Source organism: Patagioenas fasciata, chromosome 4 (genome assembly GCF_037038585.1).
Source record: "Patagioenas fasciata isolate bPatFas1 chromosome 4, bPatFas1.hap1, whole genome shotgun sequence".
Taxonomy (NCBI): Eukaryota; Metazoa; Chordata; class Aves; order Columbiformes; family Columbidae; genus Patagioenas; species Patagioenas fasciata.
This window is the reverse complement of record NC_092523.1, coordinates 69,391,286-69,417,339: the sequence shown is the minus strand read 5'-3', so window position 1 is coordinate 69,417,339 and position 26,054 is coordinate 69,391,286. Positions and strand designations below refer to the sequence as shown.

The 26,054-nt window shown below is 39.0% G+C and overlaps 1 protein-coding gene across 4 annotated transcripts in view; it reads right to left on the bottom strand.

Annotated features, from left to right (window-relative positions):
- The window catches only part of TNIP3 (TNFAIP3 interacting protein 3), a 78,008-nt gene extending 57,000 nt beyond the window's left edge, over positions 1–21,008 (bottom strand). For all 4 annotated transcript variants that reach the window (XM_065837200.2, XM_071808093.1, XM_071808091.1 and 1 more), the window contains exons 1-3: positions 20,961–21,008; positions 14,058–14,199; positions 11,834–11,914 (exon numbers count right to left, since the gene is read on the bottom strand). The gene's annotated coding sequence lies outside the window, so the exon portion shown is untranslated. The remainder of the gene's footprint in view (positions 1–11,833; positions 11,915–14,057; positions 14,200–20,960) is intronic.
- Positions 21,009–26,054: the final 5,046 nt, after the last annotated feature.

Below are 26,054 nucleotides of genomic sequence, written 5' to 3'. Positions count from 1 at the left end.
TCTGTAACAGCAATAAAGCCTTCAAGACTTTTTGCTCCGAAGAAGTCAAACACAAAATATTTCTGTGGCCTCCTCCTACCTAGATATTTCCAGGTTTGGTATTCGTAATAGCAGTAGTCTTCAGTACAGTCAGCCTTGAACCAGCCATTGCATTACATGTGCTTCTACTTTTGCTTCCACCACTCTCCACTAAAAATGCAGCTTCAGTCATGTAAACGCAGCACCAGAAAAAGCCACAGACAAACACAGCAAGATCTGCCAGTTCTCTCATCCTCCCGGTTATTTCCTGATAAAGTGCTGAAACTTCAATAGTACACAGTTTCCAATCAAAATTTTAAATGTGAGGCTTGATTTTTGACAAAATAGAGTAGTTAGGTTCCTTAGCTCTGTCTTGCTCTATTTGGTTCAGATAAAATGAAAATGGTACCAGCTCTGTGTGATGGAGGAAGATTTAACTTCTAATACTTAAAACTGATCTCACCATTAAGTACAATTCTCCTTGGTTGGGGTAACAGTGGATTCAGAACACTGAACACCCCCAAAAAATAATTCACAGATGCCCTCCCACAAAGCTGTGATATCCACAACTTGATAAGCAGTCCATTTACATTTCTTGAGATAATCTCAAACTACGCAGCAACTGAAGTAACTCAAAACCCAAACCAGGAGAAACGCCTTGAAGGGGATCAGACCAAGGAATGAGCCAATTAAAGACTGAACACACTATTTCTACCTAGAGCTGAATGCCTGGCTTTCAGCAGAGAGCAGATGGGACTCCAGGGAGTCTCCGCACTGTGGGTCCTCTGGCTCCAGTCCAGGAAAGGAAAACGTGCAGTGTAATCTCTGCATTTGCTTTCTCATACTGGAGGTAGCAAAGTGACTTCGCACAGATAAGACTGCTGCATAGCTCTTTGGTCCTACAAGCACTGGTTCACCACAGGGTGTCTGAAAATACTTCTGTTGACACACACAAACTAGTTAAAGTGGTGTGTACAAAACATTGTTTTAAACTACATAACCTTGTTAAAAATCAATATATCACTTCTTTCTTAAATCAAAACAGAAAGAAAAACAACTTTGCAGGCATATTTTTCTCTTTGAAAATCGGTCCATTTGTAGACATTTTTGTATTAAAGATCACGAGAACTACATCTAGAAGTGTGAAAATTATTCCCCAATGAGTATAAATCCCTTCTTCGAGTAGAAATCAGTGGCACAAAACCAAAAAGCAACCACAGTCATGCCCAGGGCTCAGGTGATACAAACTTTTGCATTTGAGCTTACCATGTAAGTCACTCCACATGGACATCTGCAGAGATGAGTTTAAAGCATATAGGCTAATTTTAAAGGCTATGAATCATAAGTTCAGTGCCAAAAATACCTTGACTACACTTCTAACATGCAAAGCAGTCACATAAGAAGTAACTAGAGGAAGTTGTAAATATCAAGCCATGGAAGACACACACAGCATACCTCAAAACATCCTCGGTACTTCTTTGGCTTTCTTTAGTCACCTTCTCTCTCCTATCATCTGAGACTATTTTTAAAAAAAAGATGAAAATTCTAGCCTCTAACTATTATAAGGTTATGAGTTCAGGGGATTTAAGCTTTTCTGTTTTGGGGAGCTTTACAACATGTTAAGAAGTTGCTAGAAAATTTATTATGACAACTAAAGATGTTGCCTATAGAAAATCCTATAGAAAATTTTTCTGTTGTTTGAAACAAATTTTAACTTCGAAGTTAGTTGAGTCCCTTCAATATTTAAATGCAGCCTGTCACTAATTTTCTAGATACTGCACATGGATTCCTGATTTTTAATATGTTTAGAAGAGAATATTTCTTCCCTGGAAAATGTTAGGTTCAACTAAATCCAATTATTGTACACAGAACTGGGGGCAAAGGCAATAATACTTTGAACAATACCTATTGTACACAATTTCTGTGAAAGCAAACTGTTGCTAATGGAATACAAATAAGTTCTGGAAAAGCATAAAACATATTGATAAAATAAATCCCCCAACAATAAATATCTCTGATTTGTTTAGAATTCATTTCTCAAGCAATCGTAGATCTGTCAAATACAAAGAAATCTGTCAAGTACACAGATCTTCAGAGAAACACTTGCAAACTAGGCATATTTCACAGAATAGCACTCCATGAGTCTTTCCAATGGTATTTTCTCTTGTTCTGTAACCAACTTTAATTAGCATGACAAATTATTTGGAAGTGGGCAAGATGGGAAGAACTTAGGTATTAGCTAAATATCAGTTTTGAATTGTTCAGTAAAAAAATGGTTCTTTATTATTATTCACTGCCAAAATATGGACAGGAAACACTCAAGAGATAAAATCCAGAAGTGAAAAGGAAAAATGCTTCAGGACAACAGCAGGATTAATAACTATGATATTCATCGATAATGCCCAAGATGATTTTTCTAAACAATTTTTTACTAAGATCTCACTACAGTGAAACTGTGATGCTATGATAAGAAAGAGAAATAATGGAACTTTCTCGTGCGATCCAAATCAAGAGAGAAAAATTTAAGATCTCTCAACTCAAATGACTTCAGAATCGAATATCTAAAGTATAAAGAGTTAGCACATTAACAGTAAGGAAATCACTCCAAGAATGGTGCCCATGTGGTTGGGAAGGAAGGGAATCTGTGAGAAAAGAATTCAAGATCTAGGTAGACCTCCCTACAAAAACTATGCAACTACAAGAACAGAAGTTCAACAGTGAGAAGGGAAGAAGCATCTGACCTAGATGAGAAGTGCAGCTCCATTTTATTTCAATTTCATGCTCTCCAGTCAGGCTTCGTAATCCCAGGACAAAAATCAGAAAGAAGAGCCCATAGAAATGTAGGAACAATCTGACAAGCTAGCTGCAAAAAACCTTGGTATTGCTTGGCTGGCAGGAGCACCAGTCTTAAGCAACTCAGAGACCTGTGAAATGCAGGTTGCTTCCTATACATTCTAGAGTGCCCATGCCCACACTTCTGGAAACACAATACTGCTGCTGCTGCTGCTAGAAACTGGGACTCTGCCAGCAGCATATGACAGTGTACTAAGGATCCAGAAGCAAGTCAGTGGAAGATGATCCTTTAAGAATAAATCCTTCCCCAGACTTCTAAATGGCTTGCTGTGCGCATTTTGTAATACTCACAGGAATGCTGACAAATTTTGCTTCAATTTGAGAGGTGGGAGGTGGAGTAACCTGGAGTTCCTACAGCTGCCCTAGCACAACGGGTACACATGCCTTCTGGCAGCAAACACTGGCTCTGAAAACAGAGGGGTTACTTCTCACTACAATGGATAGAGATACCGTAGCTTTACATTTCATCAAAGAATTAAAACACATTTGTTTTCTTCTCCCTCCACACAAACCTCATCTCAACAGTCCTCGTAGCTCACCTCATTTATACTTACTAATCCAAAATATACCACTTGAAATTTATAATACTGTGATGACAAGTATTCCTTACTCAAGATTGCAATGCATCAAAACTTTTTTCTGAGACAAAGCATTAATGCCAATTTACAGCAATAGTGCAAGTGAAAAAGAAAAATCAACCAGTCCAGAGTCCTGGCCCAACCTCAGATGTTACACGGATTATAGAAAACAATTTGTACCGGATGTGGCTGGAAGGCCCTCCTGTTCCCTAATGACATACCCAGCTAAGGGAATCCTGTGCCTGCTCCAGTCAGTCAGCAGCACAGGGAATACCCCAAACTCTACAGAACAGGTTAAATTTCCAAAGATCTCGACAGAAGCATTACCCAAGGAGGGAATGAGAGTCTAACCCAGTACAAGTGCAGCAAATCTTTGTATCGCTAGATTTACCCTAAAATAACTATTTAGTCTTAATGCTCTGTATGACAATAATCCTTCACTATTCCTGTGTCTCTCGTTGTCTAGCTTTGTGCAAGAAAAGAAAGTAAAAGAACTCTGCTACAGTTATTCTATACAAAAATTATGAAGAAATTAAAAAGCTATTTAGAAAAATAAACTTATTTTAAAATAGTAAGTTTTGGATTTGAGGTCTCTTTGGTAGAGAACAAGAGAAAAGAGGCACATTACTTCATTCTGAGGCCAGGCAGAGACGCACTGATATGAACTTCAAATTAATGTAGAAGTTACTCACCATATTTAGGGAAGGTGATCGTCTCTGTGCTGCTAGGTTAGGACACACTAGTCTCAATAAAGGCCTCTGAATCAAATGAGAACTAAGTGGTTTGGAGGCAAATATATATATATATATATATATCTACCTCAAGGTTTAACCTACACTCCAGGCTTAGGGAAACCCCTTTCTTAAAGTCATTCTAACGTTGAGAGCATATTCATATCTCTCAAACACAGCCCACACAAATATACTTGAAAGCACCGCTTGTAAGAGACCACAGAGGATTCCCTCTCGTTCTTCAGATTACCATGGAACAGTGACACAATGGTACACCCACGCGCCAGCAAGAGCCACTCTGTGGGAAAAGCAGCGGTCTAGCATGGTGGAAAAGTTGCATCAGCTCAAAAGGTATAGAACACAAGTATTAATCTAGAAGCAGAATAATTTACTGTAAGGAGTAGATAGGTCAGGGACTCATTTCTAGGAATGCATTTTAATTAGAATTTATTCTAAAGGTTTCCCTACAGAATCAGTGCTCAGTTCAGCCAGCAATAGTCTCCTCAGCAGAAGAGACATTCAGCTCTTCCCCCAGCCAGAAACACTACATTATCATATCTGATTTTCTCTGAGTAAGAGGGCGTATAGAGGTGGAGACTTGCTGAAACGTCTTCACTTCACCCAGATGAGAAGTGATGAAGCATTTTCAAGAGTATACTACTCATTTCAGACTATAGTCCACTGCACATAGGGAGTTGATTAATCAAGTTTCACAGATGATAAAAAGTAACCCAGTCATGCCTAGAAGTGAAATACAGGTATATTCAGAAAAAGATTCATATGTAAGGCTGATTTTTGTGTTGGTTTCAGTTTTGATGATAATGAAATCTGTGCATCAAGGAGTATTAAACCATTCTGACATTTTTAGGAGATTCCTGTGAATTCTGGGTTGGAAATACTAGTGATCTAACTACCCTGAAATCATTTTCACCCTCCTAGTAGAAATAATACAGCTCCTCAGTAGTGCACAGCGGATCTTTTTCTGTCAAACCATTTACCCGTTGTCACTCACATGCACATAGAGAGTAATCAGTTGCAAATTCATGTTCAATTCACAGCTGTTTTGCTGAAACAAAACTGTTCTGGAGGCATTTGTAATTATAGTGGAGGAAACAACAGGCCAGGGTCAGGATGTGGGAGACCAAGGATCAACTCTTTCCCCATCTTTCCCTGAAGGGAGTTTAACTGTGTTCATGCCTCCTGGATAAACATTTTAACTGCTGGAGGTACAGGGTGTTTTCTACAGTTTTTGCAATAATTGTCCTCCACTACATGTTATTTTGTTGGAGAAAATTTTAGTGACTTCAGTTTGATAGTTCAGACACTTACACCAGACGCAGCACCAACACCTTCCTTTTCTCAGAACAGCATCCTATTCACTCAGCTTCACATCAGCCACTTTGTCTTACCCTGATCTCTAGTTCAGTTTTATATAAGCATTTATAAAAAGCAGAACAGCCTCCATGGGGGAGGTTGAAAGAAACCCCCCAGCAGACACGCAGTAGCACGCTGCTAGAATACTGTCTCGGGAGGGAAGTGGCATGTACTCAAATCCTTCCAAGCAGCAAAAGAAACTGAAGGCAAGACACACACCTCTGAGGAGGGGAAATGCTTTTCCCACTGGATGACAGAGTAATAACGGAATAGCATTATTACTTCTTCAGTAATGCATTCACACAGAGTACAACTTTCTATGTTTTTGGCATTCACTGCACACAAACACAGCTTTTAACTTTGGACTGACCAACACATTTGATTTCTATGGGAGTGGAAATAGTTCGGGGTGTTATTGTCATTTTGTCATCATCTGTCAGCTCAGCAACAATGATGGGACTAAATTAAAACTTGCATGTGTGCTGTTCCTGGGTTTAATATCCGTCACCTGTTCAACTGCTTCACTATGGTTCCAGACAGGGAGACCAGGAATAATCAGACTTCTCATTCTGGACCAAGCGAAGCCAAGACAGTTAAGCCTTCAAGGTCAGGTGCCTTATCTGAAAGGCAGCATGCCAACCCGTAAGTTAAGAGAAGTGATCAAAGATGCTAATTAATTCTGGGAAGCATTCCTGAATAAAACTGAAAATTAATGCAAACATTTTAACTGGAGTCATTCTGAGCCGCGCATGTTTACTGTTGTGCTGGGCTACTTCTAGCGCCTCTCAACAGCCATGCATGGAAGACATGTAGGGAAGGGTGCGCTGTTCTGTCCACTGCAGCAACAGCTGCCTTGTGCAGAGACTGATTGGGAACAGCATCCTTGCAGCTACCAGAGAAGGGGAGATGAAAACACGGGCTCTTCCTTTCCTGTTAACACCGCCTTAACAGCCACCTTGACTCAAACAAATATATTGTTTCAATTTTAACTTGTGTAAATGTTAATAGTATGAAAGTAATGACATTTTGATCGCAGTAAAGCAGGTACAACAAAATGTTTTGTGGAGGCAGCGAAAAGTAGTCAATGGAAAAACTGAAGGGGGAACCCTTTCTCTTAACAGTGGAAAATTGTGGGGGTACAGCAGAAATCACATGTGTATCTTTTTACCTGACCTCCCCACTCCCTCCATTCATAAAAGGAAAACCCCTTTGGCTACACCATACTCAACTGAATAATAAAAGTTTCATTGCTTCTTGTGCATACCCAAGCCACTTTCTAGAGAAAATCCAGATTGGATGGCTGCCATTCAAATTATTTTATTGTTCACTGAAGGACTGTTTGTTTAGGGGCTTTCCATAGGGGAAAAATAAGGAAATGAGTTAGAGAAAATTTAATATAATACAAAGACAGCAGCTTAAAGTACCGGATCCTAGGTGACTTGTAAATGGCTTAATTGCCATGTAAGTATTATTCAGGAGAGAAAAGATCACTACAAGGAAAAAGAGACTGGAAAAAAGGCAATTTTGGAAGTGCTCAGAAACATTTTGGAACTCCAGTATTCTGGAGAGGAAGCTGAAGGGAGATTTGCTGCTCAGGAAGTTTCTAAGATTTAGGTTTAAGTTATGCTTTGATACCACACTTAGGGTGTTAAGAATTCTTTCTGCTGAAACAAGGCAGCCCTCTGTTCTCGACATGAGTCTCTCACTGACTGTCTACAGCTGTCCTCCTCTACTTTTGCTGCATGAATGAGAACTGCTCCCATGCACTTGCATTTTAGTCAAGCCAAAATACTTTCTTCTGCTTCACTGGCAGAAATACATTGGCTGCTATCCTTATTTCCAGTTGTCATGTTTTTGAGGTCAACAAAACAGTTAATAGTGTGGGTACATCTTATCTACACTTGAGATAGAACTGAAATACATTTTTATGCTCACAAGTGACTTTCCCAGAGAAGATGCTGCTATGCAGTTCTACCCTAAATTTTAGTGAACTGCTTTGATTTTAGTTTGAACTCAATCAATTTTTGCCTGAAATGTACTAAATGTCAAAGCACTTCCCACCCATTTTGTTCCTGGTCCCTCTGTGGTTTACTGCTTAGCCATGAATGAAAGACCACCCAAAACAGTTTCTCCCTTCCTTGCAGAAACATTGGAAATGCCACAGCTTCTTTATGAGGTCTTGGATGGTGTTTCAACCAACGCTTTACTACTACTCAAATACATTCTTATGCTATTTCCCTGGATTTTCAGGAAGATGTTCATGAAGTTAATACAATAGCAAGTACAAAGACAGGCTATAGAGCAGACCAGCAATGGGTTCCACTAGAGCATCACTACCATCACATTTTTCAGTTCCACAAACTTTAAATACACATCTCAATGTCAACCAAGTTTGACTTCAAACCCTTCCTCTGGCCAATAAGGCAACTTCATTCTCCAATTGGTTGCCCACCCATTGGTTTCTACCACTCCTTTTGTTTACTGAAATATTGCAGTGTTTAAATTCTGATCTAAACAGGAGTTAAATATAGTTTTAGGCAAGGTCTGAGTCCTGCGTGAAAGGGGTTTCTCATAAGCTTCAGAAAGATTTCATTCCTATCTACACATGAGTTAACCTGCTTGACAGTTAACCAGAGAGAAAAGCCAATGCTGAAGCCATACTAAGTTTCCTACTTTATACGTCAGTGAAATTTGAAAGCCACATCTAGTGGTTTGACAGAAACATGATCTTTGCCTCATGGAGACAGGGGTTTTTTGGATGAGGCAAGGTATGTTCACTGAGATTCAGGGACTGTTGAAAACTGCAAGCTGCAGACACTTTCCTGCCTTCGCTATTACATGACTGAGCTACAACAATAAGACGAGGCACAGAGCCTAGAACACCTCATACTACTACAAAACAGTACCAAGAATTTGCTCAGTGAGATGATCTACAACAAAATCAAATTCCTCGTCTTTCATTTTCTTTTCAGCAGCAGAGTGGAGCAAGTTACTATGTTTACCTGGAACAGTGGACACCTCGACAGAAAATGTCAAGAACAGATGGCAAGATATTCAAAGCTGAGTTCAAGGCGATGGAAAGAATGAAGGAATATCACAAACCACATCACCACACACTCTAAATGAAAGGCACACACTGTTGACACTATCCGGTCTTTCTAAAATAGATTATGCAAAAATGTGTATTTTAAAATGTCAAAAAATCTTAGAAAAACTACCCATTACATTTGTTTGTCCCCCTGTATAGACACTGTGGAATGTAAGCATAGCAGAGGTTTTGGTCACATTAACTAAGGCACTATTAGAAGCTAATGATAATGGTAAAGAAACACTAGAATGATACTGAATAGGGTAATACACAATACCAAACAGCATTGTACAGAAAAGCCACTCCCTTGAACAGTAAGCTTAGCCTGCCTTCGACTGCTACCACCAATACTATACATTGTAAATTGTCACAGACAAGAGATAATGAGAGCCTGGCTTAAAAATCAAAGGACAAAGGAAATAAGGCCCAGTGTACCCAGTAAGAGTCAGTGTTTGCTGTCAGCACAGGTGGCAGAATAGCAGAAGGTACCTCCTCCTGGATTTGCAGTTGACCAAAGGCAAACAGGGGAAGCAAAGGCATCTCGTAGGAGGTATCCTGGTTGTTGGTGAACAGCAAGAAAGGCACTTTGCAGGAGAGGAGGGTGGTGAGGGATGACATGTCTGTTACGTTTCAGATGAAAATTGTACTCATTCTTGGTTGCTCTGGAGGATCTGATGACCTCCTTTTCACAACCACTAATACTCAACAGACAGCAGAAGGTTTTTTCCCCCTCATAAAGCATATGAATCTAATTTTCCCTTTTTGTAAAATCAAGAATAATATCTGCTTACAACTTTGCTATATGGTTGTGCAAGACATACAAGTGTGTGGTGAAGCTAATAACCACATTAGAGAGAGTTCTCTCATTGTTAGAAGCCAGATCTAAACATTTCTAATGCAGCTTTCCGTCACATAAGCACGCAGACACACACACACACACAAAAGTGTAAGGGCAAACATTCCTATATATCATCCTAGAAGCAAACTGCCTTTGCACTGTTTCCTGTTACCAAAAGAAAGCACTATAAAAATGAAGGAACTCCTGTTCTTAGGCTGCTATTTCCACCTCATATGACCTTAATTTTATGGAAACTGTACCCTTGTGTTATTCAGACTTCCCTCACAAAACATGGACAGAGGCAGTGTGTAAGCACTGGGGAACAATCAAGAAAAATGTAAAAATTCTTTGAACGGTAAAGAAAAATGTTGTTAAAATGATTAATTTTTATAAATTATGTAAGGAAAAATGAATTGCTGTAGTGGAGATAAGGTGTCTCTTATTTTCTTTCTTTTCTTTTTTTTTTTCCCAAGGATAAAGAAAAGAAAGAAAATAAGAGACAAGTGCTCGAAGCACTGGAATGTTATAGCAAATGTACAGTTTTACTTCCTCTATGTACTTTCCCAGTAATTAAAATCTTGAAAAAAAGATTAAGTACTGAAGATTATTTTACCAAGTAGGGCTACATATCCATCCATTAATTTTACTCTAAATCTTTGCAGTAGAAGTCTTAAACCACCACAGAGAGCCAGTTAGCCTAATAAATATCCCACTACTACCTGTCTTTTAAATGTTAGCAAACATCTAAGTTTAGTTCATCTGAATTTCCTAAAAAAGCATATTAATCTTTTGTACACTAAAGATGGATCTTGAGAAGTGACTGAATATGTATGAAAGGATTAGTTAGAAACGACATTCTACCACAAGAGAAAAATAGTAATCGTCACAGACATTAAAACAAAATATTTGACTATTAGCAGTTCATAGTCTAACTAAAGTGCCAAGGTAACCTTAATTCTCTATGTAGAGATCTCACTGCATAATTGATGTGTTATTTTCAAAATTTCTATAGGGTTCATGGAAAATTTTCCATTTTCAGAAGCACTCATGTCCAAATTTTCCAAACCAGCCCGGCTCCATGCTATGCACCTAGGTGCCATATGGGACTGCCAAGGGCCCACTCAGCTCCCGATAGCCATGTTTTATCCAGCTTTGAGTCCAAACAAGACCACAGACACAGATTCCTGACACGACTCCCATGAACAGCTAGCTTGAGCCGCCACCCAACACAAATGTCTCAGTTCTGCAGCCAGGCCTCTGGACCTTGGAGACACAGACAAACCACTCCATCCAGAACTGGCTTTGACCCATGTGGGTTTTGCACTGTGATGGGTTTAACAGTTTCTGCTCAGCATAACATGAGACAAGTCTGCACTGCTGGACCCTGAGACACCCTCATGGGAGGAACGGTGGGAAGCCTAGCATTAGGCACTGGTGATCTTCACTGGAGAAGGCTGACCTGTACTGGCCAAGCCAGTCAGCTTCCAGATCCAGAGTGTCTCCACAGGGACCCACTCTGCACCACAATGCCCCCATTTGCAGTATATGCAGTTCTGGAGGACAGCCCAGCTCCTTTGGTCCTGCTACCATAAGGGGATGGCAGCTAAGCACATTTGACATTTTAGGGCACTGCTACATGATTCTGATTCTTAAGCACTCAAATACCTTTGAAGAAAGGTAAACCCAAAAACATTTTGAGGGTTGAAGGATAGAGCTGTCTGTGTCCTCTTGTTCATCAGCACAGATTCTCCTCATGCTGTTAGGAAATGACTGTTTCCTGAGGTCACTGGTTCAGAGCAAGACCCCTTAAAAGTAGTTTTCCTAAGGAAATCCCCTCACCTTCAGTTAAGAGTGTTTTTTAAATGTTGTTTCTCTTAAAACATTAGTGAAAGGCTATGGGAAGTAGTACATCTTTGTGGCTTTTATTAACTTATTTCCTTTACAGCAATAGCTGTAAAACCAGTAGTAAGACTCTTTTCAAACTTGAGCGTTATTGTGGGGCCTTCAGCCACCTCGGGGTCCTTTTCAATGCTCAGTAACCACCACATCTCTATATAAAACCGTCATCTTCCAGATCTTAATACTGAAGACGCTGATACAACTTGCTTTCAAATGATGTCTTTTGAGTATGATTTTTGTTGGGTTTTTTGTTGTTTTTTATTTGTTTTTGTTGTCGGGTTTTGTTTGTTTGTTTTTTGGGTTGAGGTTTTTTTGCATTCCTAGACGGCCTAGAGTAAAACTGTATCTGCTGAGATCTTTTTAAGTGACAGATAAAACCAGAAAAGGACATGGAAAAAAAACATGCCAGGAGGTCTTTCAGTGTCCAAAAGCAGCAGAGAGCAAGTTGTCTCACCTAGTGCCGAGTACGGAGGTAGTTGTCACCAGCAGAATGGGGGAGCCTGGATTACAGCCTGTAGAAGCTTTCAGGTCAATTCTGAAAATAAGGAAGGAAATTCAGAGCTGAAAGGGAAAGGCAAGTAAGCATTTGGAGAATACACCTGGATTGTCTGTTTATCTCTGCAGGCATGAGAAGGCAGAACCAAAGGCTACTAAAACTGAAATTTCCATCTTCTGTGTGCACACAGAGATTTTGAGATGTGATGAAAACTTCATCATGACACACAGTTGCAGCAGTCACTCCAGATAAAAGAAATCAATAGACCATGGTTTCAGATGACAACTCCTTAAAGTAACAGGGGCTAAACCAACAGTAATGTAGATACAAGGATAGTCAGATTCATAGTGAAAGAAAGAAATTCAAAGCAATCTTCCATGCCAGAAAGAAACATTTTCAAAGCAATTCAATTTTGAATCCATAGCCAACACACAAAAGAAGCTAAACCAGACTGTGCTTCATACTGAAAAAAATCATAATATTCATTACTGGGAAGACATGAATGATTATGGCTTAGGTTTGTTGTGGATTTGATTTTGGTTTTCTTTGGTTGTTTTTTTTTTTTTTCCTTTATTTTTTGTGTGTTTTCTTTTTTCTTTTTTTAATTTTGTACAGGACTTCAGAGATACATAACTGCTGAATAATATTTTCAGTTTAAGATTGGTTTTGATCTATTAAACTTCTAAGCTGCTTACTTCTTACTGGAATTGCCATTAATCCCCAAATTAATAAACAAAAGTAGCAACAACATTGCTTGCTTACCATACAACTCCCCCGAGCCTTTCTCTGTTTTAAACTACAACCTACGCAATGGAACAGGATTATATTTTAGCAATAATACAATTTTATAGTTGGAATCCCCTTCAGTTTGAAGCAAACAGCAGCAGTGACTCATTACAAGGTATTTAAAAAAGGGGATTTCCTACTGAAGTAAAACACCAATGAACGTTACAGAAAGCAAAAATCAGCTAAGACAACAGCAAAGAGGGAGCCCAAGGATCCACTAGGGAGGCAAAACAATTACAGAATAAAAGTAATAGCTTTTATTTCAGGCAGAGGTACGTGACCCAGACTGGATTTGTTATTCTAAAACTGAAACCAGGAGACATGCCGAAACGCGAGCCTTCGCTCTGAAACCCAGCTGAGGCAATGCAAGGCTGCTTTCATCAATCTGCAGAAGTTTTGTAGTTTTTGCTTCATCCTAGACTCTGGCAGAGACAGAACCACCATTTGCATTGCCTATTATATTGTGTCTGACACAGAACTAGGCTTTGGTTTAGCTGTTGCACAAGACAACTGAGAAATGGATTATCAAGAAGCAAGCCATTACCCAATACCTGGGCTCACTCCATGAGTCAGAGCAGAGCAGTCTACCACTTTCAGTAAGTATGAAGGTCATTTTTGCAATTACTGTTTCTAGTAAAGATAACTCCCACATACAGTGAAAGCAGGAGGATGATTACAAACTACGGGGGATGTTTCATACGTAGGCTGTTTGAACAGGGGACACCTTCTGCCTTGAATACGAACACAAGGAATTAGGATTTTTAGTAACGGGTGATTACCAGTGCGTGAGGCTCTCACAGAGCATTGGCACGCCAGTACATCCACTGAGACATCATGTTATTGGGGGAGCAGATCACCAGCAGGCAAAGGATAAAACCAGGGGTTGTTATGCCACTGAATCAGTGTTACCTCCGCAAGTAGTACTATTTGTCTACTTCTGTTCGGAAGGCATAAGCAAATTGCACAGCTTAATGTTCATACTGCACTCAGTCTTCCAACAAAAGATATTACTGCTGACTGACTATAGTTGTATTTAGGTATCATTTTTGTACCGAGTTTAGCTACATAAATTCTACTTCTTCACTACAGATATACAGGAACAGCAGACAACATTAGGAAGTCAAATTAATCCTCTGCCTCCAACATCTACCTGTGCTAGCAAAAACTGCACAAAATTAAGCAACAATTAAAAAAAAATCTCAATTTCAAATAGCAGGTATAGAAAGCAAGAGGTGACCAGGCCATGTGCATATATGCTAACTAAAAGGAAACCGATAGGAGAGGTATCGAACAGCTTCACTTCTCCAGAGCAGTTGTTGCAAAGAACTGGACCAACAATTCTACCAACTTGTTTGTGAAAATTTAATGCCTATATGAATTAGAAAAGGTCACTCACCCTTTTGTAGAACTATTATTCTTTCATAACAGAGTTTTGTGGATGTTTTTTATCAGAATGAATCCTCTGCATTGACTTCTAGGTCCAGGTATTAGAGATCCATTTTTATTTTTCTCAGGCTCAGATGGCTCAATGCTTGCATCTAGAGAAAAGAGGTGAAAACAAAGAAAACTAGTGATAGAATCAAGGGCATCAATTAAAGGACTGGGGTGGCTAAGGAAGGAAGGGAGGGATGACACAGGCACAAGAAAAAAAATCAGCATAGCAGAGCTATGAAAGAATTCACAGCATTCTCTTGAAGTCTCTAATTCTCCCTTTTCAGTCAGTAAAGGACCAAGCTAAATTTACACTCATTTTATTTATACACATGCAGATAAAATATTCTGCTGGGCAATAAAGAAACAGGAAATCTTTTTCAAACCTCTTTTCAGTCTGCTTTTCCAATCTCTCTTCTTCAAGCAGTTTATCTTGCTACATCTCCCCCCACTAGTGTCCTCACCTGTAGGCCCAGCAATAAAGCTGGTTGAAAATTTTCTGAAAACTGGTCTGTTTGAAAATGATAATTCATTAAAACCACAGCTCTTCTGCAGAAACATGAAAAGGGGACAAATACTTGGCCAAAAGGAAGGAGTAGGACAAATAACCACTGGCCTCAGATCAATCAAATACGCAGATGCTTCAGGCACTCTAGCTCAGATGACAGTAGCCTTTCCTTTTGTCTGTCTTCGCACCCACTGGTCAAGTACTTCAGTTTTCCCCTTGCAGAGAAGTACACCACGAGCAGTGCTCCTGCTTTCACGTGAGATGAGGCATAGGAAAACAATGGAACCTGCTGTTCACCCATTTGCCCTCCTTCCAGTCCCCTACACAGCCAGGTGCCCTGACCTCCCTCTTCCCAGGCACGAGAAAAGGCAAGTTTTGAGGTGCAACAGCCTCACTCCGAATTTGTTGCTGCTCCTGCTGCATTTGTCTCTCAATCAGCTGCTGAACTCCTACAGAGCAGCACCTGAGAACAGCATCTTCCTCACTTCAACCTTCCTACAACAGCAGCTCAGTCCTCCCTTATTCCTCATTAGACCTGAGAAAAGAAATTTCTTCATGGCAAGGGACAGTGGAACTAGCTTCTATTATAACAAATCAGCAATTTTCTGCAAAAATATCCCCTTAAAAAGGTCCCAGCTATTACTACAATTTTGTTAAATCATGCAATCCAGATAAAGACAACTACTCTCCTTCACCCACCACAACAGTTGAGATTTATGTATACAAACTTATCTACTCCTCTTTTTTTTTTTCCCCCTCTGGAGTTGTATTCATTCTTTCAGTGCCTCCCTGGCTCTTGAAGGCAACAGCACCGGTCTTCGTGATGCTGAAACATGAGGTGGGTATTGCAGCTTATCAGCAACATCCCAAATTCTTCACTGGGAGGAGTTCATCACAGGTGTTAGTGGTCCCTCTCGGTTATATTTATATTTTCTTAACACAGTCAACTCTCTTTTATTCAGCTGCCAGTTTAAGTTTGAAAATTACAACACAGTCCACCCCAGCCCCAACTAACACAAATGATTGATGTTTGTTAAATTACTACATCCAAGTTCTCAAGTATTTACATAAGTAGTTTTTACAGAACAAAGCTCAGATAAGTTAGGAATAAATAATTGCCTAGCTATTAAGCAACATCCACAGCAAAAGCAAGCTCAAGGCCAAACGAGCCCTGAGAAAATCCATTGCCTGGCCAGTACAACACCTGTAGCCTTTTACTACTAATTGCAAAAGCGCTGTTTACCAGGCTACAGAGTCTCCATTCAAACTGCCTCTGTAGCAACAGCAAAATGTTTCTTACAAGGCAACGTACTCAGCATATTAATGGAACATATGCCAACCTGCTAAGTCTGTTGGAAGGCCCAGCTACAAGACCAGACAATTTAGGAGAGGAGCACTACAACAGATGTCTGCACAGACTTTGTAAGTGCATAATTAATAGTGCAGTCCTGCCTTGTACCTGAGGAAATTCAAATCTGTTTCTGGACTGTAGGAATGAATGTGAACATTTTTTATTTTAAATACTATCATTTGTTCAGGAAAATGGAGAAATCACTTTGATGATATTTCAGAATGTCTTGAGGAGGCAGCATCAGACTTTAAACTGAACTGGTTAAAAAAAAAAAAAATTAAAAAGCAGCATGCAAATATTTCAGCTTTGTTTTCATCCAAAAGCAAGTTTGTATGACTATCTACTTCTAGCATCCAAATTAAAAAGGTATAAAATGAGAACTTACGCTGGAATCAGAGCATAAATTGTTCCAAGAGACAACAGTAGAGAATATTAACAACAACAAAATCAGTTAAGATTAGGACAAACAGTCTGATACTGTTTTCTTGTAATGTGTAAGGAAATGGAGTTTCTATAGCAATGAAAATCCTACAAATTGCTAGATTTCTTCTTAGCTGATTTGATTAATTACTTATTCAAATAATTTGCTTTGTCTGTTCTGAAATCTCAGTTTTAAACCGGAAGTTTTGGCCGATAAGGATGTAGTTCCAGAAACCGTACAGTAGGAAAATTGAACAGTTACCGTAAAATCTGACAACTAAAGTGTCATCTTTCAGTTCTCTGCTGTCCTTGGGTGCCAAGTAGCGTCTTTGATGTTGTGTATTTCATTCTGCCTACTAACTACATGTAACAAAGATAATCCTGAAAAGCTATAGACTGGTGCACAATTTTAACCATAACCCATGCGGAGTATTTGGGGCAACTTTTTGTCGAATAAACCTTTCAGTTTATTTGTTCCTCAAAAGTGAGCTATAGAAGATTCTGCGAAACATCCCACAAGGTGTCACTAAAGTTGCATCAGCTACAACCCTCGAACATCCTCTCTTGTCTTTGCTTCCGCTTCCTATGAAGTATGTTACAGCCAGTTTTGAAAATATGAAAAAAAAAAAATAAAAATAAATAAAGGAAAAGAGTTAATATCTGGGCAGAAGTGCTTGTGCAGCACTATCCTTTAAGTTGGGGCCTATAAACAAGCTAGGCAATAATTAAATAATTTGAACAGGGAATGAACCACATTCTTTCACATCAATGGGAAATGCAAATCAACTCTAGGCATCAACATTTAGTGAACTGGCTCAAAAAATTTGCAGCAGGTTTTACATTTTACACAATGGGAGTCAGCAGAAGATGTACTGCTACCCTATTAAGATTTCTAATATGGAAAGAGGAACAAAAATCAACCATCAGCTCTTCCTCAGTTCCACGTTAATCCTAGGAAAGATGTTTTGTCTTGTCTCACTTTATTTTCATCATTCGCAGCTTTATACCCATCTTTTAACAATCACACCTATCCCTCAAAGCTACACAGATGTTTTGCAAATACCTATTGTCATCAGACATGATGGCACAATACTACCCTCATATTCAGTGATCACTTAAGGCCCTTTTTATTGAACACTGTATGAACAAATTATTTACTTAAATCTAGTCTGCTGGAGAAAAAAATATATTCCTCCTTCCTTCTCCCCCAAGATTTCCCTATCCAGAAAAACACACCTCACTTAAGATGTAGGTTAACTAACATTTGAAAAATATCTTTGACACAGAGCTCTCAAGTAGAAGTTACTTTCAGTACCTAATTGTTCCTGTTCTCTGAAAGATTAATATGGTTTACAGCCTTAGTAGATGACATGTTTACTCACAGATGAACAGCACTAACCTAGCACTCACCTGCTCCAAAAAGACTCAAGTACACCAAGTGTAATGACTTACATTGCTTATTGCCCACTAGCCAGTACACTGCAGTTAATTGGTGCAGAAATTAATCGCCTCACCCCATCCCTGTTCTACATTTCACATTCCAAAGAATGCCTCACGTGATGCCAGCAGTCAAGGTCTATGTGCCCGTGCTGTGATGTATAGAACTGACCTAAGCTGATTAATTTTTAGCTTTTAAGGGCTGTCCCTTGTGTCTTTGACAGGATGCTTCAAATGATCGCTTACGCCTTATTTTACTCTTCACAAGTAGCAGGAAGGTTACTTGTGAAAAGTCATCTTTGCAGAGTAATAGCAGGCAATGTAACCATGAGTGAACCATGTCGTCATTACCCAGTCCAGCTTGGACAAGGGGCCCTTAAACAAGAATGGAAGCACAAAGGGGGTTTTTGGCCATTTTGTCATCACAAGAACACGCTGAATTGCACATCTAAAGTAAGAATTAGGGCTGCGGATTCACGCTTTAGGCTTAAGTCTCCCAAATACTTGTATTCTGCCCATTCACATTCTGAAATAAAAGGTTGTGCATGGAAGATATCTCTAAGGGGTCATATCTGAACAGCCAATTTTGCCTTCTACAGGGTCTCATACAGCTTAGGACAATGGCGCAGCAAGTTATTTTGTGCAAGGAAGACCTTGTAAAAACAGGAGAAGGTAAGGTCCTCATGGCATATCCTACTATAATAGATGTTTCTGGGTAGAAAACCTATCACAGCTTTCTAAAAATTTTCATCCAAGTTCAGCAGCTTCTAAAGAAAGGAAAACTCAAATGCCTAAGGGGTTTTCTTTAGCAACAGCTATGGAGACCTATAGAAGAAAGCCTTTGTACTGGCCATGGCTGGGGTGCAGTTAACTTTCTTTATAGTAGTGTGTATGGTGCTATGGTTTGGATTTGTGATTAAAACAAAGCAGGTAACCCAGTAATGCCTTGGTTAGGGCTGAACAATGCTTGCACAGTGCCAAAGCTTTCTCTTTGCCTTACATTGCTCCCACCCTAGCAAGTCGGCTGGGGATGGGCAAGAAGTTGTGGAGGGACCCAGGCAGGACAGATGACCTGAATCCACCAATGGGATATCCCACCTTACAATGACATGCTCAGCAATAAGGACTGATGCAAGCAAACTGCAGGAACAGATCGAGCAGCTGTGTAGGTGCTTAGCTGCTGGCTACCCACAAATGGCTTACAAACTTGTGACAGAAGAGCTAATGCTGCCTTTATGCTTAGGATGTCAGCTCAATGAAAGATCAGAAGGAAAGCTGGAAAGAGGACATTCCCAGAGCTCCCCATGACTGTATATGAGAGTGAAGAGACTTTCCAGATAGAAGCAAAGAGTTCAGACCAGCTGAGAAAAGCCTTTTGAGCACTCCTGCAGGGAGGCTGCTGGCTCACTCTCAGCTGACACCAAGTCCCATGCACGTGACCAAAGGAAAAAAAAAATCTACATTTATGTATAACCTTTAAAATCAAATAATTTTAAGTGACATTAGAGATCTTACATAGAGAGGATTTCTGCTGCAAGCTAAAATATTTTTTAAATCAGTTTTAAAATGTTTCCAATCACTTAAATTGTGAATATAGATATAACTAGTTTATATATATTGGAAATATGAGAGGTCTGTACTCCATCTTTCTTATAGGCCAAATATTGACCTTATTTGTAAGTTCATAATTTCAGAACTGAGATTTCACCCGATTGCTAATAAAGAAATATTTCTCCTTTCTTTTCCCCTTGGGCTTCCCCACAGTACATCACTAGATTTGAGAAGCAGGATGTCTACAGCTATGGGCCTTCTATTACACTCCAGGGAGTCTGGAAATGAGTTGTCCAAAGGATTTAAGGGAGCCTTGATCTCTATTTTTTTGTATATCCATTCACTAATTTATGTTTCATGCACTCAGTTTCTAAAACAAGAGAGAAACATGCAACCATGGTATTTGTTTGGTTTTGAAAACAGAAGATTTCCAAAGCAAAAGGCATGATCTTTCAGATATTTTTCTCACAAAGGCAAACATAAAACATCTCAATTAAGGCTTTAAAAAACAATAAAACCAGTTTCTATTGTATTGTTTATATTACTGATCCTTGGTCAATCATTAACTCTAACTCCTTACCTCAAGTTTTTGTCCTCCCCCTGTTTCAGGCCATAGCTAAACCCAAAGGACCTCATACTGCACCCTCCCTCATATCGGAACAGACCCATTCCCCTTTCTGACAGTGACATCATCTTTCTGCAGGCAAAAACATAATTTCAAAGTTCCAAGAGTGGATTTGGATGTTTAAGCTGACAAAATCAGAAAAATGTAAGCTTTCAAATTCAGTATCCTCCACATTATGTCATGGCTATAATAGCCTTGTTAGCAATGTCACAGAATATATGACATAAACCCCAAAGCTGAAAATAAGGAAATTCTCTAAGAAATACCCTGTCACACGCAGCTCTCACCGGGAACTGAAATAAGAGACACAGTCTTTATTAGCACCACCTAAGAGAAAGAGCTGTGTATTCAATGTGTTTCAAAGCATCATTGCACAAAGGAGAAAAAAAATATATATACATCCAACACTTCTCTTCATGTTTCTCCTTAATGTGCAGTTCTAGGGAGACAGGAGCTCTATCAACCCTTCCCAAATTCGAAGAGCAAGCCCGTGATGGCTTTTCGTGTTCGGCGATGGTGCCATCTACAGTCCGAGACCGGTGGCAGCACATCCCCACGGACCTGCTGTAGGCAAGGGATTTTTCAGATGTTTTTGCCAAAAATAAGCTCTTCGATATTCAAATTTGAACGAGGAAACAGGTTTAATGTAATATTTAGTAGCATATATTCTTATACTTCACCCATGGAGCTGTTATGTGTTTTCTAGCTATTTGTTCTATGACTGCAATGTCTTTAAGACCCTTCAGCTATGGACCAAACCTACTAATAGTTAAGTTGCGCACTTAACAGACGTGCCTATGGAAGCCACATGTTAGAGGCAAGAACTGAGAAGCAGAAGAACATTACATTTCTGTTGTCATGCACACAAGATGCTACTCAGAACATATTTTACAGACTCCAGGAAGAAAGTTAGTGAATCTTTTTATAAGCCATGGTTCAGCTGTGTACAATCAAGACAGACATCCACATTTGTTACCTGAGGCAAGAAAACTCAATTCTGAGTGCCACTGGCAGATCATTGAGAAGCCTTACTTCCTGGAAATGAGAAATATGTAGTCAAATAAAATAGAATATGTAAATAGAAATACGTCATTAAGTAGAATTAGAAATAGAGTGTCAATAGAAATACGTAAAGTCAAATTCAGAAATAACAATACATAGTACATGTAAGCTACCACAGAAAGAGAGTATTAATAAGCAACCAGAAGCTTGAGCTGGTGGAAGCTGCATTTTCTTCATGTACTAAGCGGACCAGATGGAAAGGCAAAAAATAGCTCTTGTTTACACCAACGATGTCAAGTGGAGCTGATCTATTTTATTACAGAGGCCTCAATAACTCTACCAGTGCTGCCTGGCTCAGCCCACATCATGCGTTGCTGCTCATCTCGCCACCTTCACTGTCATTACAGCTGCAGCCAGGCCTGATGCCGACTGTCTGTCTGACAGCTGTATACACTCCTCTTAGTGGATCTGGAGCTTCCCTAATACATGCAAACCTTTCGTTAGATAAGTGCAGGTGTCTCAATAATTTCAAGATTTCCTTCCATATGCAAGCCAAATGTAACCAGTACAGTGGGCAAGGTCTTCCCAAGGGTGCAGACAGCCTGAAATAAGGACTGAAAATGCAGTTCATGCATCTGATAGTCAGCTTTGATGGAATATAAATTCTAAAACACAAGACTGTTTCACTTCATCACCAAAATCCATTGCCTGGTTACCCTAACCTGTAGAAAACAGAGAAAGGGGTCACAGGGGGCTTGGACTAGATGATCTTTCAAGGTCCCTTCCAATCCCTAACATTCTGTGCTTCTATGACTCTATGAATTGCTTCAGGGAAAACAACAGAGCTGGTGAAAAAACGACAGAGACTAAGTGGTGAGGTAATAAAAATAATTTAAAAAAAAAAAAAAAACAACCATGATGAGGTGAGAAAACGAAAAGGAGTGAAGCAATAAGCAGATGTCAAATCTCAACTTCAAACCAAATGAAGTTGATTGTTAGAAGTGATCTTAAGCAATAGATAACTGCAGGGTTCAGTGACTCTATGAAAGCACAAGGTTCCCATGCATGTCAATGGAATACCAAAAAGCAGAGTACAGAAAGAAGCTCTCATACACATTGAGAATCACAATTCAATCTCTTGACTGAATGAATCCAACACATTCCAGTTAGCAGCTTTCTCCTCCTTCACAGAAGAACCTGAACACTAGGGAAACACATCTGAAATGAAAAGTAGACAATTCATAAGCTCGTCAAAGCCGATTTGTGGAACAGATCTTTCATGGTACAGCAGAGTTTATTTTGTTCTTGATTAAGTTTGGGGGATTCTTTTATATCTATTACCCAGTTCTATGTTATCTATCCAGACATTTCATTATGGATAAACATTTCCATGCAAAGAGACTGCCTCCATCTAGATCCCAACTCATGTATGTTCGATAAGACACTTAGCTTACCACAGTTATGCCCCCTTCTCCACCTGTCCTGAAATCAAATCTGTTCCACAGCAGAAAGCAAATAAGCTCCAACCTAACCAATAAGCCTCCCAGTATTCATGCTGCTAGTCTTTCATCGCACCTCTCTTGAATGCTTTACTTCAGATTGTTCTGCAAATAGTAGTCGTTCAGGTTTGTTTTATACGGGAGTTTCTGTAATTAATAAAACTTTACTTCTCAATCTGAAATCAGCAGAAATTTTGCTCCTGACTTTGTCCACGAGCAGTGGCTTAGGTGTCTGGATATTGTTAAACAGAGGCCTAAGTTTGCAAATTGTCTTTTTGTGAAAACAGGAGAAACAGTCAAGCCCCTTTCTCACTCTCTCAAACTTGACCTCTGAAGAAAATGCTTATTATTTATGATAGTAACTATAACGAGGCTTTAAATCAGTTCTTGAAGTTATAAGCACAGTAAAAAAATACCTTCAATATTCACGATACAAAGAGCTTCACTGCAGTTTGACCAAGAGCAGCTTTGCTAGGTGACTCACAGCTTCAGGGAATAGTTCTGAATGAGTACAGACTAAAAAGGTAATTAAAACCCCAAATTATATAATTTTATTAATAAATTATTTGACCTTTTTCTTTTACAAATAGATTCATAATAGTATTCACTTTTCATAGATAGTGAATAGTCACAATACAATTATTACTGTTGTAACTTCATCAGCAAATATCTGCCTGCAAAATGACTGGCTTGCACAAAATTAGAGCCATCCAAACCCTTTTCCCTCTCCAGAAAGACAGATGTGTAGGTCATCTTTATTTATTCAATCAAGAATTCATTCTTCAGTGCTGGAAGATACAGTTCAATCTTGCAGAACTTTTGCTTGAACAAACTGTTGAAGAAAAAAAGTGTACCTGTGATACTACTGGAAAAGTGTCTGATCACATAACAGTTACTCGTACATACATTAGAATATATATGAAGGTGGCATAACTACAAGTAGCAAGAACACCTACTTCAGATGAGAAAATGAAATGGATTTACAAATTAGTTATAAGCACACTGAACGTATCTGAAATTCTTCTCACATATTTCAAAGACATAACAAGAGAAATGTGGACACCTTGCCTTAAACTTTAAATGATTTAATTAAGGCTTTGCTCCGAAGCAGGGCGGAAAGACAGTCCAAATGAGAATTTGAATGTGATTAAAGATAAAAGTTTAAGATGTAGGAAAAATCACCTGAAGTCTGAAAATTAGAATTTCCAGTTTGTAAAGACACATGAAAGTACCCACAGTCACACACCGTAAATTCCGTACAAGGAGACAGTTAAGCATTCAAAGGCACTTGTATTCTGGCAAACAGAGGCAGCAATGATATAGCTGTCAGAAAATACCAATATTCATTCCATGAGGCACTGTTAAAGCCTCAGCTGAAACATTGTGTACAATTTCATCATGCATATTTGGAAAAGATGAGAGATGAAGAAAAGAAAGACCATGAGCAAGGAATCAGTAAACTTGCCTGACAAGAGAGGCTCCCACGACACCTTGCTGTGAATCATTTAGAAAAAGCAAGTCCTGCCATCAGAAAGAGAAAACAAAAACTAGAAAGCTATAAAGAGATTTCAACCAGAAACTCTGAAAGAAAAAAAAAAATGTATAAGGAGCACTGAAAAAAGTCCTTCAATGTAAAGAAAATTCCATAAGAAGCAACTGAATCCAGTGAGTTACAACTCTAGACTCACAATATGAGATGGTATCAGAGAATAGTAATACGTTATTTTCAATATGATTGCTCTCCTCCTTTCCTTCATTCTAACTTTGTATTTAATTTTAACTGTTACCATCACACAAAGAGAAATTTATGAAATCCACAACAGTAAAAAATTCCAAGAGATGTCATTCTCTAAGTCATTAATAATTTTCTAGTAATAACTGGGAAAAAAAAAATAGCCATCACACCCACAAGAATTGCTTGTGCGATGGGAACAGAAAGGTTATAGGCCAGGGTAATATGTAGCTGCAGACATTTATTTTGGATGAGCAGGGAAGAGTTGTGATCAGTGTGTGTAAGAAACAGTTTAAGGCTTTCTGAATGTGAATAAGATATTTGAAATCAATAAAAACTTGGTCTTCAGCAGTTGATCTTAATTACATGTTTCTATCCAGGTGCTAAATAAAAGGACATTTGTTTAAAAATCTGGCTATGCTCCACAAAACAAGTATCTTCTGTTAACAAGAGAAGAAATTGATGAACTGGCACTGTGCTGGTGTGGTGTTTAGGCCTGAAAATGGTAACCCCGTAGGTCAGCAATTGTAGAGGAATGAGTACCTGAGGACTGAAAAACTTCAAATTGACATCTCTTGGTCTGGACCTCGATGTCCCCCTCACTCAATATCACAAAATTCTTACAAAAGCTTGTCAGTGCTACAGTGAACTGCAAGCTCTCTGTTCAGTTCTTCATCATCTTCAGATTATTTAATGCCGGCGTAGCACCCTGTTAGCCCATAACAGCATCAAGTGTCCTCAATAAAAGCATAATTCCCTGTCTATTCACCACAAAGTATTACAGCTCAGCACCTATTTCTAGTTTAAAACCAAACCACAAATCAATCCATCTGATGTCCTCTGAAACTAATTCCCCCCCAAAACAGAAAAAATAATTCTGTCAGGAAGAAATCTCACATAATATTTATCCTCTTTTTTTTTTTTTTCCTCCCAGAATAAAGGGAATTCTGTAGTAGTTGCACTGTTAATCACTAAAAGGGCTCACTCCCTTCTACTCACTGTTTTCCTTGTTTATGTTCTCCAATTTCAGCTGATTTATATAAGCAAGACCATACACCTGACACTTTCTCCTAGTCCATTAAAATTTCTAGAGTCTCTGTTCAGTTGAATGTCTCATTTCAGACTCCTGTCTTCATCCACATGCCAGTTCCTGGCATCATCTCATTGTGACTTTGAGGCTCCACTCCTTATAGCCAAGGAGGGAAAAAGAAAAGAGAAAAAAAATCTCTACATTTTGAGCAAAGTCTAAGAAATTAGAAGCCTTTAAGTGATTTGTTATTAAGATACTATAAAGTACACTTCCTGAGGAAGCCTTTTTCCTCAAAGAACACACCACTTTTGACAAATGCTCTCAGTTCAGAGATATGAACATGGTTGTCTTTTCTGTTCACCCGTTAAACCATTAGCCAGAAATTTTTCTGATCAGACTCACCATGCAATTCTGTTAATATAAGATGGGAATAAGTAAGCAAGCTGGGTGGACAGCAAGGCTGTGGTTTCCACAGCAGTGCTACCTGTCTCTGGTTTGTAGTCCTCAGCTACAGCCACACACTCAGAAACACAGGATATGTACCATTGCAAGACAGGCTACCAACCAATAGAATGATTTGTTTTGTTAGTTAAATCAAAGCTGAAGCTGTGACAGATTAAAAAAAACACACATTAGCAAAATCTTGGTTCTGCTTAAGCCAATAAAGGGTTTTCTATTCCCTGCAGCTACGACTTCTTCACAAGATTATAGGGCTCTGAGAAAACAATTGTGTCAAAATGCATAAATAACAGAGTTACTATTAAGGACAGTGCAAGAACTGTCTTTGGTGGTTTGGTTTACATTTAA